Source organism: Neovison vison, chromosome 1 (genome assembly GCF_020171115.1).
Source record: "Neovison vison isolate M4711 chromosome 1, ASM_NN_V1, whole genome shotgun sequence".
NCBI classification, from domain to species: domain Eukaryota; kingdom Metazoa; phylum Chordata; class Mammalia; order Carnivora; family Mustelidae; genus Neogale; species Neogale vison.
Window position 1 is genome coordinate 309,794,546 of NC_058091.1, and position 14,004 is coordinate 309,808,549.

Consider the following 14,004-nt stretch of genomic DNA (forward strand, 5'->3'; position numbering starts at 1 on the left):
CAGTGCTAGTCCCCGGCCTAGTTTCTGTGAACAGAAATTGGTGGATGTGCAGCGCAGTCGCTGGCGTCCTGTCAAAAACCGTGAAGCGGTTTGAGCCCACCTGTAAGCTAATGGCTATCCTGCTGCATTTCCCTGGAGGCTGCCCGAAGCCGGGAGACTCCGGGTTCAGAGACAGAGGACTTCAGCCCTAGTGGCACAGCAAACAGCACGAACCTCGTGTTGGCGGTGACTTCTGGGGCTGCCCGCAAACCCCATTTTTTGCACCCTTGTAACTGATTATCCCTAACTTTAAGAATTAACTTTTTAAATGATTTTTAAAATTTATTTATTCATTTGAGAGAGAGAGAGAGAGAGAGAGAGGAGATAGCATGAGTTGGGGGGAGGGGCAGACGGAGAGGGGGAAGCAGACTGTCCACTGAGTGGGAAGCCGGATGCAGGGTCCTGCCTCCCAGGACCCTGAGATCATGACCCGAGCTGCAGGCAGACTGCACTTTACACTTGATGTGCATTTCTTTCTTTTACTCTGGGAATAAATTCTCAGCGAAAACCGTAAGTAAATGGTCGGAAGGATCTTTGCAATTTGTATTTATGCTGTAGCTTTTGAATTGGCCTGGTGGAAATTTGTAGTAAGAAGTTTTATATAGATATGTATGTACATATATATAAAATAATATAATAAATATATAAAAATATAATAGTATATTATAATATATAATAATATAATAATATGTATGTACATATATATAAATTATGTACATACACATATATGTATATACATATATATATATATGCACGTGAGAGAGAGCGAGAGTGAGAGACAGACAGACAGACCATGGGGAGGGGGTGGGGGAGAGGGAGAAGCAGACTCCCCGAGGAGCAGTGAGCCTGACAAGGAACTGAATCCCAGGATCCCAGGATCATGACCCGAGCCGAAGGCAGACACTCAACCGACTAGCCACGCAGGCATCCCAAGAAGTGTTTATTACATCTTAATGATCAAATAATATGTCATGTATCTTCTACACATTAGCTGAAGAGCAGAGAGAGATTCAGAAATACCAACTCAGGGGCACCTGGGTGGCTCAGTGGGTTAAAGCCTCTGCCTTCGGCTCAGGTCATGATCCCAGAATCCTGGGATCGAGTCCCGCATCGGGCTCTCTGCTCCGCAGGGAGCCTGCTTCCTCCTCTCTCTCTCTCTGCCTGCCTCTCTGCATACTTGTGATCTGTCTGTCAAATAAATAAATAAAATCTTTAAAAAAAAAAAAAAGAAATACCAACTCAGAAAATTACATTCAGAGTTTATTTCCTAGTTCTTATAACTAGAGTTTGGGTAAGAAGTGCAAATTGCTAATCAGTCAGATACATTGATTTACTACTTACCTATTACTGACCATTTTTAAATGTAAAAAATATTAGTTTGCTTTGTCAGCTTTACAGATTTATGACTATCCTTTGACTCTCCTGGCTTGTACTGGCCCCACTGGTTCTCTCCTCACCCTCTTAAGGACACATTCCCTTTAGTGTAGATCGTCTTGCAGAAGGAACGTGGATCGCTGGTTACTCAACCATGTTAACACCCGCACTGTGAGCTCAGTCTTATTCCCAGCCTTTGCTCTAGGCCCAGACACGTAGGGAGGCAACAAATTCATATTTAATGGTGCAACACACCGATTCTGTATCTAGGCATGGTCCTTACTCCAAATGAAAGCCCGAGTCTTCTTGCTTCGGGAGAGCACGATGGTGCAAGCGAGAGAGCCTCCCGTAAGTGCCAGCTTCTCTGACCCAGAACATTCCCAGTTTCGGCTCATTTATTTGCTATCCTGTGAGAAGGCTTCGCCTGTAGCTCTTGGATTTGCTCTTTTGTGCTGTTGTGATTAGAGATCCCTGTCCTTGACCATGCCTACCTACTGATGCCTGGAGATGGCCATTTAATCCCTGACTCTGGGTAATTAATCATCTAGGAGGGACTCTGGTGTATTTCACGTGTAACGAAAGGTATGACAGCCCCATGGCGGAGAAGGAACACAGATAATCTGCTTTACCTAAAATACTGGCAGCCACAAAGGGATTAAAAAGTTGAAGCACTTTGATACAACCTACACCTATGTTGGTTTTGAGGTGGGTCCCTGCACACATAAGAACAAGTATCTTCTTTTTCTGCAGTTCCTAGTTTTGAACTAGGATGAGGATTTTCTTATATATAGTCAGTTAACCAGAATTTCCAAAGTAAAAAACTCCCAAAGGTGCATCTGTTATTTCTTACAAATGTAAACATTCTAACCAGATGCTTTGAAAGGATAACTTTTAGTATTCGCCTCGATGCCCCAATATGTGCTGATCTAAAGGACAAGACCTTGGAAACTTATAATGATGTCCAAAGTTAATAATGATATCTAGTATTTACTGGCTGCAAACACGAACATATCTTATAACCCGCATTTTCTTATCTAAAAAGATGGCAATAATGATCACACACATGATGAAAAGTTAGAAAGATCAGGGAAATTTTGCAGACTCAGAAGTTCTATGCAAGTAGTGGGGGCATGGGAGAAGCAGGAACTGGAGGAAACAGACTCCTTGAAGACCTAATAAATGGAGTCAGGCACAGGAGACCCGGAGCTGAGTGGATCAGAGAGCCTCTCAGGGGAATCCCCGTGGCTCATCAGCCCAAGTGAGCCGCCAAGTTGGGGAACCGCCGGCTTAGCCTGTCTGTGTGTCTCCTGCATAGTCTGTTCTCATCCAGTGTCCAGTCTTTGGAAACTCACTTGGAAAGCATAAAGATTATATTTAGAAGGAGTGGATTTTACTACTTTCATTTCCTACTGGGTCAATTTTAGAATGAATATTGTATTGCCTTTAAGTTCTTATTTCTGATCGTCTCGAGTTTGAGAATTAAAAGATGAACTTCTATGTATGCTTTTGTCTTTTCCTCTGCCCCCCGTAAGAATTCACCTTGAGATCAGGGTCTGTATCTTGAATTTCTTTTATTTATTATTATTATGATAACACCTGGCTAATTATGCGAAGGAAAGAGCTCTGTGGATAGTTGCTCACTTAATTTGGTTCTATTAAAAGGGGATAATTAAGCTTCATGGGGAACGTTTGGACATACAGATCCGGATGATAACATGGCCCACTCATTTTTCAAAAATGTATTTTTTTAAAAAAATTTAACTTAAATAGGCACAATATTCAGCACATGCTGGCAGTAGATAGTACTCATTAAAGGTTTAATAACCCTACATCTGTGGTGACGAACCCCGGGCACACTGAGAGAGAAAATCAAAGGGATGCTTTGTTGGCTCACTGCTAGAAAACATTCTCTCAAACATTTTCATTTTTGTAAAGGTCCCTTCTGAGCCGCTCCTGGCGAGTGTGTCCCCTCACGAGGTGCTGGTGTCGTGCCAACATTGTGTCAAAGTTCCCATCCCGTTAGCACGTTGTGTACTTGCGTTCTGGGAGTCAGGGACAGCGTAGCATGGGGAAAGTTCCTCTCAAAGACTCGGCATACGTTTCTAAGAGGAGAAAACACAACAATACCGACTTTGCTTATTTGTAGTGCAGAGAAATATAACTTTAATCCCATTATCAAGAGCTGTCAGGCCCAAATGAGAGTTTTCTCTCCTTGTTCCCTTGTCCCATGGCTTTTAGTTAGCTCTGTTTTATAAATAGAAAGACTGTACTGACATTCTCCCCATAGAAATAAAGAAGTTAATAATTAATTATTAATGCTACCAGGGGCGTCATTCTTCAGGAGTCGCATCAGTCAAACGAGACATGTTTGGGTAGGAAGCCATTTTGAAAAAAAAAAAAAAAGATGTGTAAGATTCTATAACTTTCTGAATAGACATTCACAGTGGTCATGATGGTATGCTTTTTAATGTTTGTTTGTATACATTTCTTAGATGATAGACTTTTAATTTTAAAAAATTATTTATTTATTTGACAGAGAGTGAGAGCACAATCGGGGGAGTGGTGGAGGGAGAGGGAGAAGGGAGCTTCCCGCTGAGCAGGGAGCCCACTCTGGGGCTCCATCCTAGGACCCTGGGATCATGACCTGAGCCGAAGGCAGATGCTTAACTGACTGAGCCACCCAGGCGCCTCCTTTTATTTTTTCGGTTCACAGCCAAATTGTACACAAAGTGTAGAGTTTTGATATGCCCTTTGGCCCCCTACTGTGTACCCACAGACTCCCGTGCCATCAACACCCCACACCGGAGGGATACATTCGGTACAACCGATGAACCTCCTTTGACGTATCATTAACACCAAAAGTCCGAAAAAGTCCATGGTGTATGTTACGGCTCACTTTCGGTGTTGTACGTTGTCTAGGTTTTGACAAATGTCTAGTGATGTGTCTTGTCATTGTGGCATCATACGGAATTGTTTCCCTGCCTGACAAAATCCTATTTGTTCTTCCCTACACCCTTATCCGCAGCAAGCACTAATCTTCTTATCATAGTTTTGTCATTTCCATTAGTCATCTCCTGTAGTTAGAATCCTCCGGTTTGCATCCTTTGAAGACGGGGTTCTTGCCCTTAGTAACATGTGTTTAGGTTTCCTTTGAGTCTCTTTGGCTTGACAGCTTGTTTTCTCTTTGTCTGGTTGGATCACATTTTATTTACCCATTCACCTGCTGGAGGACATCCTCGTTACCCTGATATTTTGGATGTGATGAATGATAGTATGCCTTTAGAGGATGTCTCTTATGCTGTTCTCTATTCTAAATAAAGATTTCTCTAAAAATGAAAACCAAGTGGGATTAGGTTGTTGCAGACACCAAGGAGACGGTGAGAAGAGCTTGAATGTTGGGGAAGTTATGGGCCTTGGGTGATCCGGTGTCATTTCTCTATGTTAACTTCTTCCCCGGCTTGCAGCGCGTGGAAAGCCCAGTTTCCCCATTCACGCGGTTAATGAGGTCTCCTTCAGGGATTGCCCGAGAGTCTAGCAGAGTCAGGATTAGACAGACACTCTCTGATGTTATGCAGATGTGTTTTTGAAACCCCGTGTCAATGTTTACCATTTGTGTGAAGTCAAGCATGTTTCTTAACCATCCTCAGACTCAATTTTCTCTTCTAGAAAAGGTGTCCATAATGCTTTACTGGTAATGTGTATGCAAAGCTTTGCGTAGAAAAAGTAGTCAGCAGGCGATTACTTTTCTCCATTGGACTTGTTACTTTCCAATTTATTATGACATTTACTTATTATCTCGTTCATTTTTTTCCCTTACAAATATATGAGCTCCATGTGAGAAGAAATATTTATCTGACTTGTTACTGATGGGTCTTCAGTTTCTTAAAAAGTGTGTGATGCGCCTAATAAAAAGCTGTTGAATGAATGGATGAACTTTGCAAATGAACTGTTCAACTTCATAGAAACTGTGCGTGCCCTCTATCTGTATTCCAAGCACACTGGCCACAGATTTGCCAATGAAAAGCATGAATATTAGCCAGTGATGCTTTTCCATGAGTTGAAGACCACTAATAGCAAATCAATTAATTTTACTGGGGTTCCTTCCCTCAATAAATGCATGGAATTAGGATCTCTGCTCATGATTGTGGTGCTGTCAAATTTACCCATAAGAAATCAGGGCACAGTGCCCTTTCCTGATGGGTGAAATGGCGGTGGGAATAAATTTTTTTCTCCTTTTTTGTTATTTTTGTGTTTATCTTTTTAGTATTTTAATGTTATTTTTGTAGTGGCAATTTAAAGGTGATCTGATTAAAATAAAACATTAAAGTCGATGGTAGAAATCTGAACCTGAGGGTGCCTGGGTGGCTTAGTCCTCAAGCGTCTTGGTTTCAGCTCAGGTTGTGATCTCAGGACCATGAGCTTGAGCCCTCCACTGGGCTCCTCGCTCAGTGGGGAGTCTGCTGGAGATTCTCTCTAGCCCTCTCTTTTTGCCTCTCCCCCTCCCTCCTTCCTTCTCCCTCTAAAAAAGAAAGAAAGAAAGAAAGAAAGAAAGAAAGAAAGAAAGAAACCCGAACCTGACTTCAATCAGAGAATTTGACAATGCTTATTGTCTGTTCATAAACTTTTACTTTTTTTAAAAAAAATAATTACCTGTGTTTGCATCTGTTCACGACTTTGCATTATATGTGCAATCTAGGTAGGTAAATATAAAAGAACTTCAAGGCCCTGTTGTAGGTAAAGTGACTGCTCGTTTCGGAGCGCTGTGAGGGGCTTCTCAGGAGGGGGAAACTGAGGCAAAGGGGTGCGTCAGTCAGCCCCTTCTGACTGAAGCTGAACAGGAATGTGTTTTCGAGCGAAGTGCTGTTCACTCCTAAGGAGGACAGCCTGTCATTCATCGCTAGTTTGGGACAGAAGACTCCCAAGTTTCTCCCTTGTTGATCTGCCCCTGGGTTCTGACAGCTCTGTGCCCAAGCTGCTCCATAGGCCTTAAAGGAGGGTATGGAGCCTCTGCTGTACTCTCTGTATTTATCTGGAAGGGGACAGAGGGACAGACAGACAGAAAGGGCAGCGGGAGCTTTGGGGACAGACTGATGGTCGCTTCTCACCGGTTTTGAGAAAGAAGCTGGAAAACGTCTGAGTGAAGGCTTGGGTGACACGGGAGGTGATGGTCAAGGATGCTGTCCCCTGGGTGGCCCCCGAAGACCTGTGCAGTGTGTGCAGGTCCTCCCCGGGGAGCAGCAGGCCCTGAGGGGGGGCCATGGTGGAATCTGGCATCAGCATCGGTCCCTGCGGGTGGGTTATTTTGGGAGCCCCGCGTTAGGCTCTAGGCCAGCCCGTGTGAGCACAGGCTGAATCAGGATAGCCGTTTCTGACGCATTAGACGTCTGTCTGAGTGCATGCTTTCGAGATGAGCTACTGAGACGCAAGGCCCGATTTTACTGTAAAATTATTTTAGTGCAGTATTTCCCCCCCAATTCAGAAATTAATAATGGATCCCATGAAAGAAAAAAATGGTCTACTTTCCTATCTGTCTTGTTTCTAAAAATCTGACATATAGTGTCCAAGAGCCGCACTGTTAAGGATGGTCTCATGCCAGACAAAGCCTGTGTCAATTTAAGTAAGCTGTGTTCTGCTTGTCTTGTTTCTCTTCTCTGCTATGGGGGACCTTGAAGGAATTCAAATTGGGCCTTTCTTGATGTCCTGTTTTTTAGCAAATGAACAGAAGACAGTTGACAATCCTATCTGTTAAGGGCCTTTGTTTTGAAGACATGTGTGCGGACGTTTTACGTATGTTGGGTTATTCTACCGACCCAATCTCACCAAGGTGTTGCAATTTGTTTGGAGAGCAAATGCGAACCGTTCCCTTCTTTAATTATAAATTCCTCGTCTATCTGTTTCAGAGAGACTGTGCTGAATGGCTCCCTTGTGTAGCTCATCCACGATCACGGAGCGAGAAGGAGAGTGCCAGTGACACCCCGGGAAGGTAAGGGGGTGTCAGCTGAAGTTCAACATGACCGAGCTAAAAATTGGATGTCTGGAGTGGTGCTTGAAGGCACTGGATTTAAAGCAAATAATCACTCGGGTAGCCTATTAGATAGACATTTGCGCTTTGAATCATAATGGGTGATAATGTTAGAAATGACGTCTCCATCCATCTGAGGGACAGGATTGGAACAGCCCTTCCCTGCGGGAGCTGCTCCTGTCCTCCTCCAGGCTTTTCCTTCAAGGGCTCTTTCTGTTCTTAAGTGTTAAATACCTACTTCACTTTTCTGTTCTGTTTGAATTACTTTCAACATGTTATCTGAAGAGTGGTTTTCCTCAAAATTTCTGATACTCCAGCTAGGTGATGGATCAGAAACATTCACAGTGTAATCTCCAGTACCCAGCACATTCCATCCAGTGGTGGCAAAATGAATTCACCACAGCACCTGCAGCCCCCTGGCTGTCTTCCCCGTGGCGTCTTCTCCCTTACCCACCGTCTCACCTGACATTGGGCCTGTCTTAAGGCCTACGAGGGCCAGTGCAGGCATACGTTTTGTGAAAGGCTGGAGGTTGTGTTCCTTTTTGCACAGTTTTAATTACAATTAAAGAAACTCTTGGGTCCTGGGCGGAGCCTAGCACCTGCCATTTTGTAAGATCTCTGGACAAGTTTTATGGAAAAAACTAACATTTTGGTTTTTTTCCCCAACCATATTGCTTTGAACTACAGGAAGCCTGTTTAGTGCAGGTCCCAGCCTTTTGATGGTCATGCTGCAATGCTATCAGCTAGAAATGCCTGGGGGCACCCACCTGGGCCCCCCGAACTTCCTACAGACATCTCCCCTTTCCAAACCAAGACCGGACTGGCCCTTCTGGCTCTGATCATGGTTGCAAACTGCCCTTCAGCAACAACCACCAGGAAACTTTGAAAAAAATTAGAGGTTGATTTCTCACAAGGGAAAATTACACAGCACCCTGGGGCCATGTGGCAAGGTCATGGGTAGACAAAGAGCATGTGGGCCTGGGGGTCCCGCTTTTACTGGGGTTGAGGGTGGACGCCTAAGGTCACAGGGGCTCCCTTTTTATTGGTGGATTTGATGTTTAAGAGCAGGAATTAAAAATGGGCTAAAAGAAAAAAAAAATGGGCTAAGAGAAATGAGGAGTGGCCCAAAGTGTGATCGAAATCCACTCAGATCTCTGAAACAAAGGACCCTCTGTGGGGGGAGGTGGCCTGAGCCTTGATCCACTAGTTTGGCTATTAGTGTCTTTATTCGAGGTAGTTCTCTTGGAGGTGGATAGCTGGGCGCTCAGATCTCAATGTCAGGGCTTACCCTGCAAACCCATTGTTGTTCACTTAATTGTGCATGCAAATCTAGTGTTTTCTAGTTGGGGCAAAGCTGCTGATGGACAGACAAGTCTTTGGATGTCATGTCTGTGTGTGTCACCTGCCTGTCTGGGCCTCAGGAAAGCCCGTAGAAAGATGGTGTGAGCCCTGGCTGAGATTTCAGGTTGTTCAAAGTGGGCTGATCACCGTGAAAGTGTTAAGTAGTTTCTCACTGGAGCTAAATGAAAAATAAGTAACAACCAGAAACACAAACCAGTGAACATTTCTAAAGATGCTTTTTTTTTTAAACTTTACTTTATTTTATTTTATTTCTTTTCAGCCTAACAGTATTCATTGTTTTTGCACCACACCCAGTGCTCCATGCAATCTGTGCCCTCTCTAATACCCACCACCTGGTTCCCCCAACCTCCCACCCCCCGCCCCTTCAAAACCCTCAGATTGTTTTTCAGAGTCCATAGTCTCTCATGGCTCACCTCCCCTTTCAATTTCCCTCAATTCCCTTCTCTCCATCTCCCCTTGTCCTCCATGCTATTTGTTATGCTCCACAAATAAGTGAAACCATATGATAATTGACTCTCTCTGCTTGACTTATTTTACTCAGCATAATCTCTTCCAGTCCCGTCCATGTTGCTACAAAAGTTGGGTATTCATCCTTCCTGATGGAGGCATAGTACTCCATTGTGTATATGGACCACATCTTCCTTATCCATTCGTCCGTTGAAGGGCATCTTGGTTCTTTCCACAGTTTGGCGACCGTGGCCATTGCTGCTATAAACATTGGGGTACAGATGGCCCTTCTTTTCACGACATCTGTGTCTTTGGGGTAAATACCCAGGAGTGCAATTGCAGGGTCATAGGGAAGCTCTATTTTTAATTTCTTGAGGAATCTCCACACTGTTCTCCAAAGTGGCTACACCAACTTGCATTCCCACTGACAGTGTAAGAGGGTTCCCCTTTCTCCGCATCCCCTCCAACACATGTTGTTTTCTGTCTTGCTAATTTTGGCCATTCTAACTGATGTAAGGTGGTATCTCAATGTGGTTTTAATTTGAATCTCCGTGATGGCTAGTGATGATGAACATTTTTTCATGTGTCTGATAGTCGTTTGTATGTCTTCATTGGAGAAGTGTCTGTTCATATCTTCTGCCCATTTTTTGATATGATGGTCTGTTTTGTGTGTATTGAGTTTGAGGAGTTCTTTATAGATCCTGGATATCAATCTTTTGTCTGTACTGTCATTTGCAAATATCTTCTCCCATTCCGTGGGTTGCCTCTTTGTTTTGTTGACTATTTCCTTTGCTGTGCAGAAGCTTTTGATTTTGATGAAGTCCCAAAAGTTCATTTTCGCTTTTGTTTCCTTTGCCTTTGGAGACATATCTTGAAAGAAGTTGCTGTGGCTGATATCGAAGAGGTTACTGCCTATGTTCTCCTCTAGGATTCTGATGGATTCCTGTCTCACATTGAGGTCTTTTATCCATTTTGAGTTTATCTTTGTGTACGGTGTAAGAGAATGGTCGAGTTTCATTCTTCTACATATAGCTGTCCAGTTTTCCCAGCACCATTTATTGAAGAGACTGTCTTTTTTCCACTGTATATTTTTTCCTGTTTTGTTGAAGATTATTTGCCCATAGAGTTGAGAGTCCATATCTGGGCTCTCTACTCTGTTCCACTGGTCTATGTGTCTGTTTTTTTTTTTTTTTAATTTTTTTTTTTTTTAAGATTTTATTTTATTTATTTGAGAGAGAGAGACAGTGAGAGAGAGCATGAGCGAGGAGAAGGTCAGAGGGAGAAGCAGACTCCCCATGGAGCTGGGATATGTGTCTGTTTTTATGCCAGTACCATGCTGTCTTGGTGATCACAGCTTTGTAGTAAAGCTTGAAATCAGGTAACGTGATGCCCCCAGTTTTATTTTTGTTTTTCAACATTTCCTTAGTGATTCAGGGTCTTTTCTGATTTCATACAAATTTTTGGATTATTTGCTCCAGCTCTTGAAAAATACCGGTGGAATTTTGATCGGAATGGCATTAAAAGTATAAATTGCTCTAGGCAGTATAGACGTTTTAACAATGTTTATTCTTCTGATCCAAGAGCATGGGATGGTCTTCCATCTTTTTGTGTCTTCTTCAATTTCTTTCATGAGTGTTCTATAGTTCCTCAAGTACAGTTCCTTTACCTCTTTGGTTAGGTTTATTCCCAGGTATCTTATGGTTCTTGGTGCTATAGTAAATGGAATCGATTCTCTAATTTCCCTTTCTGTATTTTCATTGTTAGTGTATAAGAAAGCCACTGATTTCTGTACATTGACTTGGTATCCTGCCATATTGCTGAATTGTTGTATGAGTTCTAGTAGTTTGGGGGTGGAGTCTTTTGGGTTTTCCATATAAAGAATCATGTCATCTGTGAAGAGAGAGAGTTTTACTTCTTCATTGCCAATTTGGATACCTTTTATTTCTCTTTGTTGTCTGATTGCTGTTGCTAGGACTTCTAATACTATGTTGAACAAGAGTGTTGAGAGTGGGCGTCCTTGTTGTGTTCCTGATCTCAACGGGAAGGCTGCGAGCGTTTTCCCATTGAGGATGATATTTGCTGTGGGTCTTTCATAGATGGATTGATGAAGTTCAGGAATGTTCCCTCTATCCCTATACTTTGAAGCATTTTAATCAGGAACGGATGCTGGATTTTGTCAAATGCTTTTTCTGCATCAATTGAGAGGACCATGTGGTTCTTCTCTCTTCTCATATTAATTTGTTCTATCACATTGATTGAATTGTGAATGTTGAACCATCCTTGTAGCCCAGGAATGAATCCCACCTGGTCATGGTGGATAATCTTTTTAATGTGCTGTTTGATCCTGTTTGCTAGGATCTTGTTGAGAATCTTAACATCCATATTCATCAGTGATATTGGTCTGAAATTCTCCTTTTCGGTGTGGGCATCAGGGAAATGCTGGCTTCATAGAAAGAGTCTGGAAGTTTTCCTTCTGCTTCAATTTTTTGAAACAGCTTCAGGAGAATAGGTGTTATTTCTTCTTTGAAAGTTTGGTAGAATTCCCCATGGACTCCATCAGGTCCTGAGCTCTTGTTTTTTGGGAGGTTTTTGATCACTGCTTCCATCTCATTACTAGATATCATTCTATTCAGGTTGTCAATTTCTTCCTGGTTCAATTTTGGGAGTTTATAGTTTTCCAGGAATGCATCCATTTCATCCAGGTTGCTTAGCTTATTGGCCTATAACTGTTGATAATAACCTCTGATGATTGTTTCTATTTCCTTGATATTAGTTGTGATCTCTCCCTTTTCATTCATAATTTTATGAATTTGGGCTTTCTCTCTTTTCTTTTGGATTAGTGTGGCAATGGTTTATTGATCTTATTGATTCTTTCAAAAAACCAACTTCTAGTTTCATCAATATGTTCTACTGTATCTCTGGTTTCTACCTCATTGATCTCTGATTATAAATATTATTATATATATGTATATATTATATTATATATTACAAATAATCTTGATTATTTCCCTTATGTGTGGAGTTGGTTTGATTTGTTGTTGATTCTCCAGTTCCTTAAGGTGTAGAGAGAGCTGGTGTATTCTGGATTTTTCAATTTTTTTAAGGGAGGCTTGGATGGCTATGTATTTCCCCCTTAGGACCGCCTTTGCTGTATCCCATAGGTTTTGGACCGAAGTGTCGTCATTCTCATTGGTTTCCATGAATTGTTTAAGTTCTTCTTTGATCTCCTGGTTGATCCAAGCATTCTTAAGCAGGGTGGTTTTTGGCTTCCATGTGTTTGAGTTTCTTCTGAACTTTTCCTTGTGATTGAGCTCCATTTTCAAAGCATTGTGATCTGAGAATATGCAGGGAATAATCTCAGTCTTTTGGTACCGGTTGAGTCCTGATTTGTGACCCAGTATGTGGTCTGTTCTTGAGAAGGTTCCATGTGCACTTGAGAATAGTGAGTATTCTCTTGTTTTAGGGTGGAATGTTCTGTATATATCTATGAGGTCCGTCTGGTCCAATGTGTCATTCAATGCTCTTGTTTCTTTATTGATTTTTGCAAACAAGTCTGTGTTGAGTTCAAATGCAAAAGAACACAAGAGGATAGTTCATACTAAAATTTGACTAATTGGGAAGGAATGTCACAGATTTCTAACATTATCTTTTGAACAATTTTTTAAAAAGATTGTATTTATTCATTTGATAGACAGAGATCACAAGTAGGCAGAGACGCAGGTAGAGAGAGAGTGGAGGATGCAGGCTCCCTGCTGAGGAGAGAGCCTGATACCGGGCTCGATCCCAAAACCCTGGGACCATGACCTGATCCAAAGGCAGAGGCTTTAACCCTCTGAGCTACCCAGGCGCCCATTCTTTTGCACATTTTTTTAAACAGATGGTGGATTTCAAATAGACCTAAATATCTTCTTGTTTGCAGAAAAGACCCCCAAGTGGGCAAATTTTACTCCAGAACATAGCAAGTAAATATTGGACATAAACACTTGTGATCCAAAGACAACAAGCACCACAGTAGAGAGCAGAAACCGGGACACTTTAGGAACTGATCTAACTTGACATCAAACGCAGGTGTGTGCATCTGCCCTACATGGATGATGGCATTCGACAGACGCAGGGCTGAGATGAGTCACTGATTTTCCTGACCTGAGGGTGGCGATGAATAATGTTGCAGACAAAGAGCAGAATAAAGTCATAGTACAATACGATGGGCCAAAACGGGCTTTCACAACAAAGTCACCTGTGAAAGGCAGTGCATTTTGCATCTGAGTCATTGTATAAATGTCATTTACATACCATGCAAGATACAAAATTACTGCCATCTGTGAGTACGGTTGTTCCAATTTCATCTCAGTCCACGTGCAGAAGGAGACACCCATTGCTACAGGACTCGTCTAAGGGAGCACGGGGGAGCAGGTGATTCAAGCCACGGTCGGGGTCAGCCAGCCTCCCAGGTGGAGCATTTCCGAATTACTGCGTGAGCGACATGTGGGAGGTAGCTCGTTTCCTCGCCCTGAAGGTGGGAAAAAGACAAGGAGGCTGTCTGATCCAGTGATGTCCCAGTGGTATCTGTCCCAATGATGGACTGGACGTGTTATGCCATGAAGTTGGATGAGAAAGAAGATAAGATATGAAAATACAAAATCAGGGGCACCTGGCTGGCTCAGTGGGTTAAGCCACTGGCCTTCAGCTCGGGTCATGATCTCGGGGTCCTGGGATCGAGCCCCACGTTGGGCTCCCTGCTCAGCAGGGAGCCTGCTTCC

At 42.7% G+C, this 14,004-nt stretch overlaps 1 protein-coding gene across 5 annotated transcripts in view; it reads left to right on the forward strand.

Annotated features, from left to right (window-relative positions):
* SEMA5A (semaphorin 5A) overlaps nt 1-14,004 on the forward strand; it is a 468,307-nt gene that overhangs the window by 51,702 nt on the left and 402,601 nt on the right. For 4 of the 5 annotated variants that reach the window (XM_044233900.1, XM_044233929.1, XM_044233938.1 and 1 more), the window contains exon 2: nt 7,314-7,396. The exons of the other annotated variant lie outside the window; for it this stretch is intronic. The gene's annotated coding sequence lies outside the window, so the exon portion shown is untranslated. The remainder of the gene's footprint in view (nt 1-7,313; nt 7,397-14,004) is intronic. 5 annotated transcript variants of the gene reach the window in all.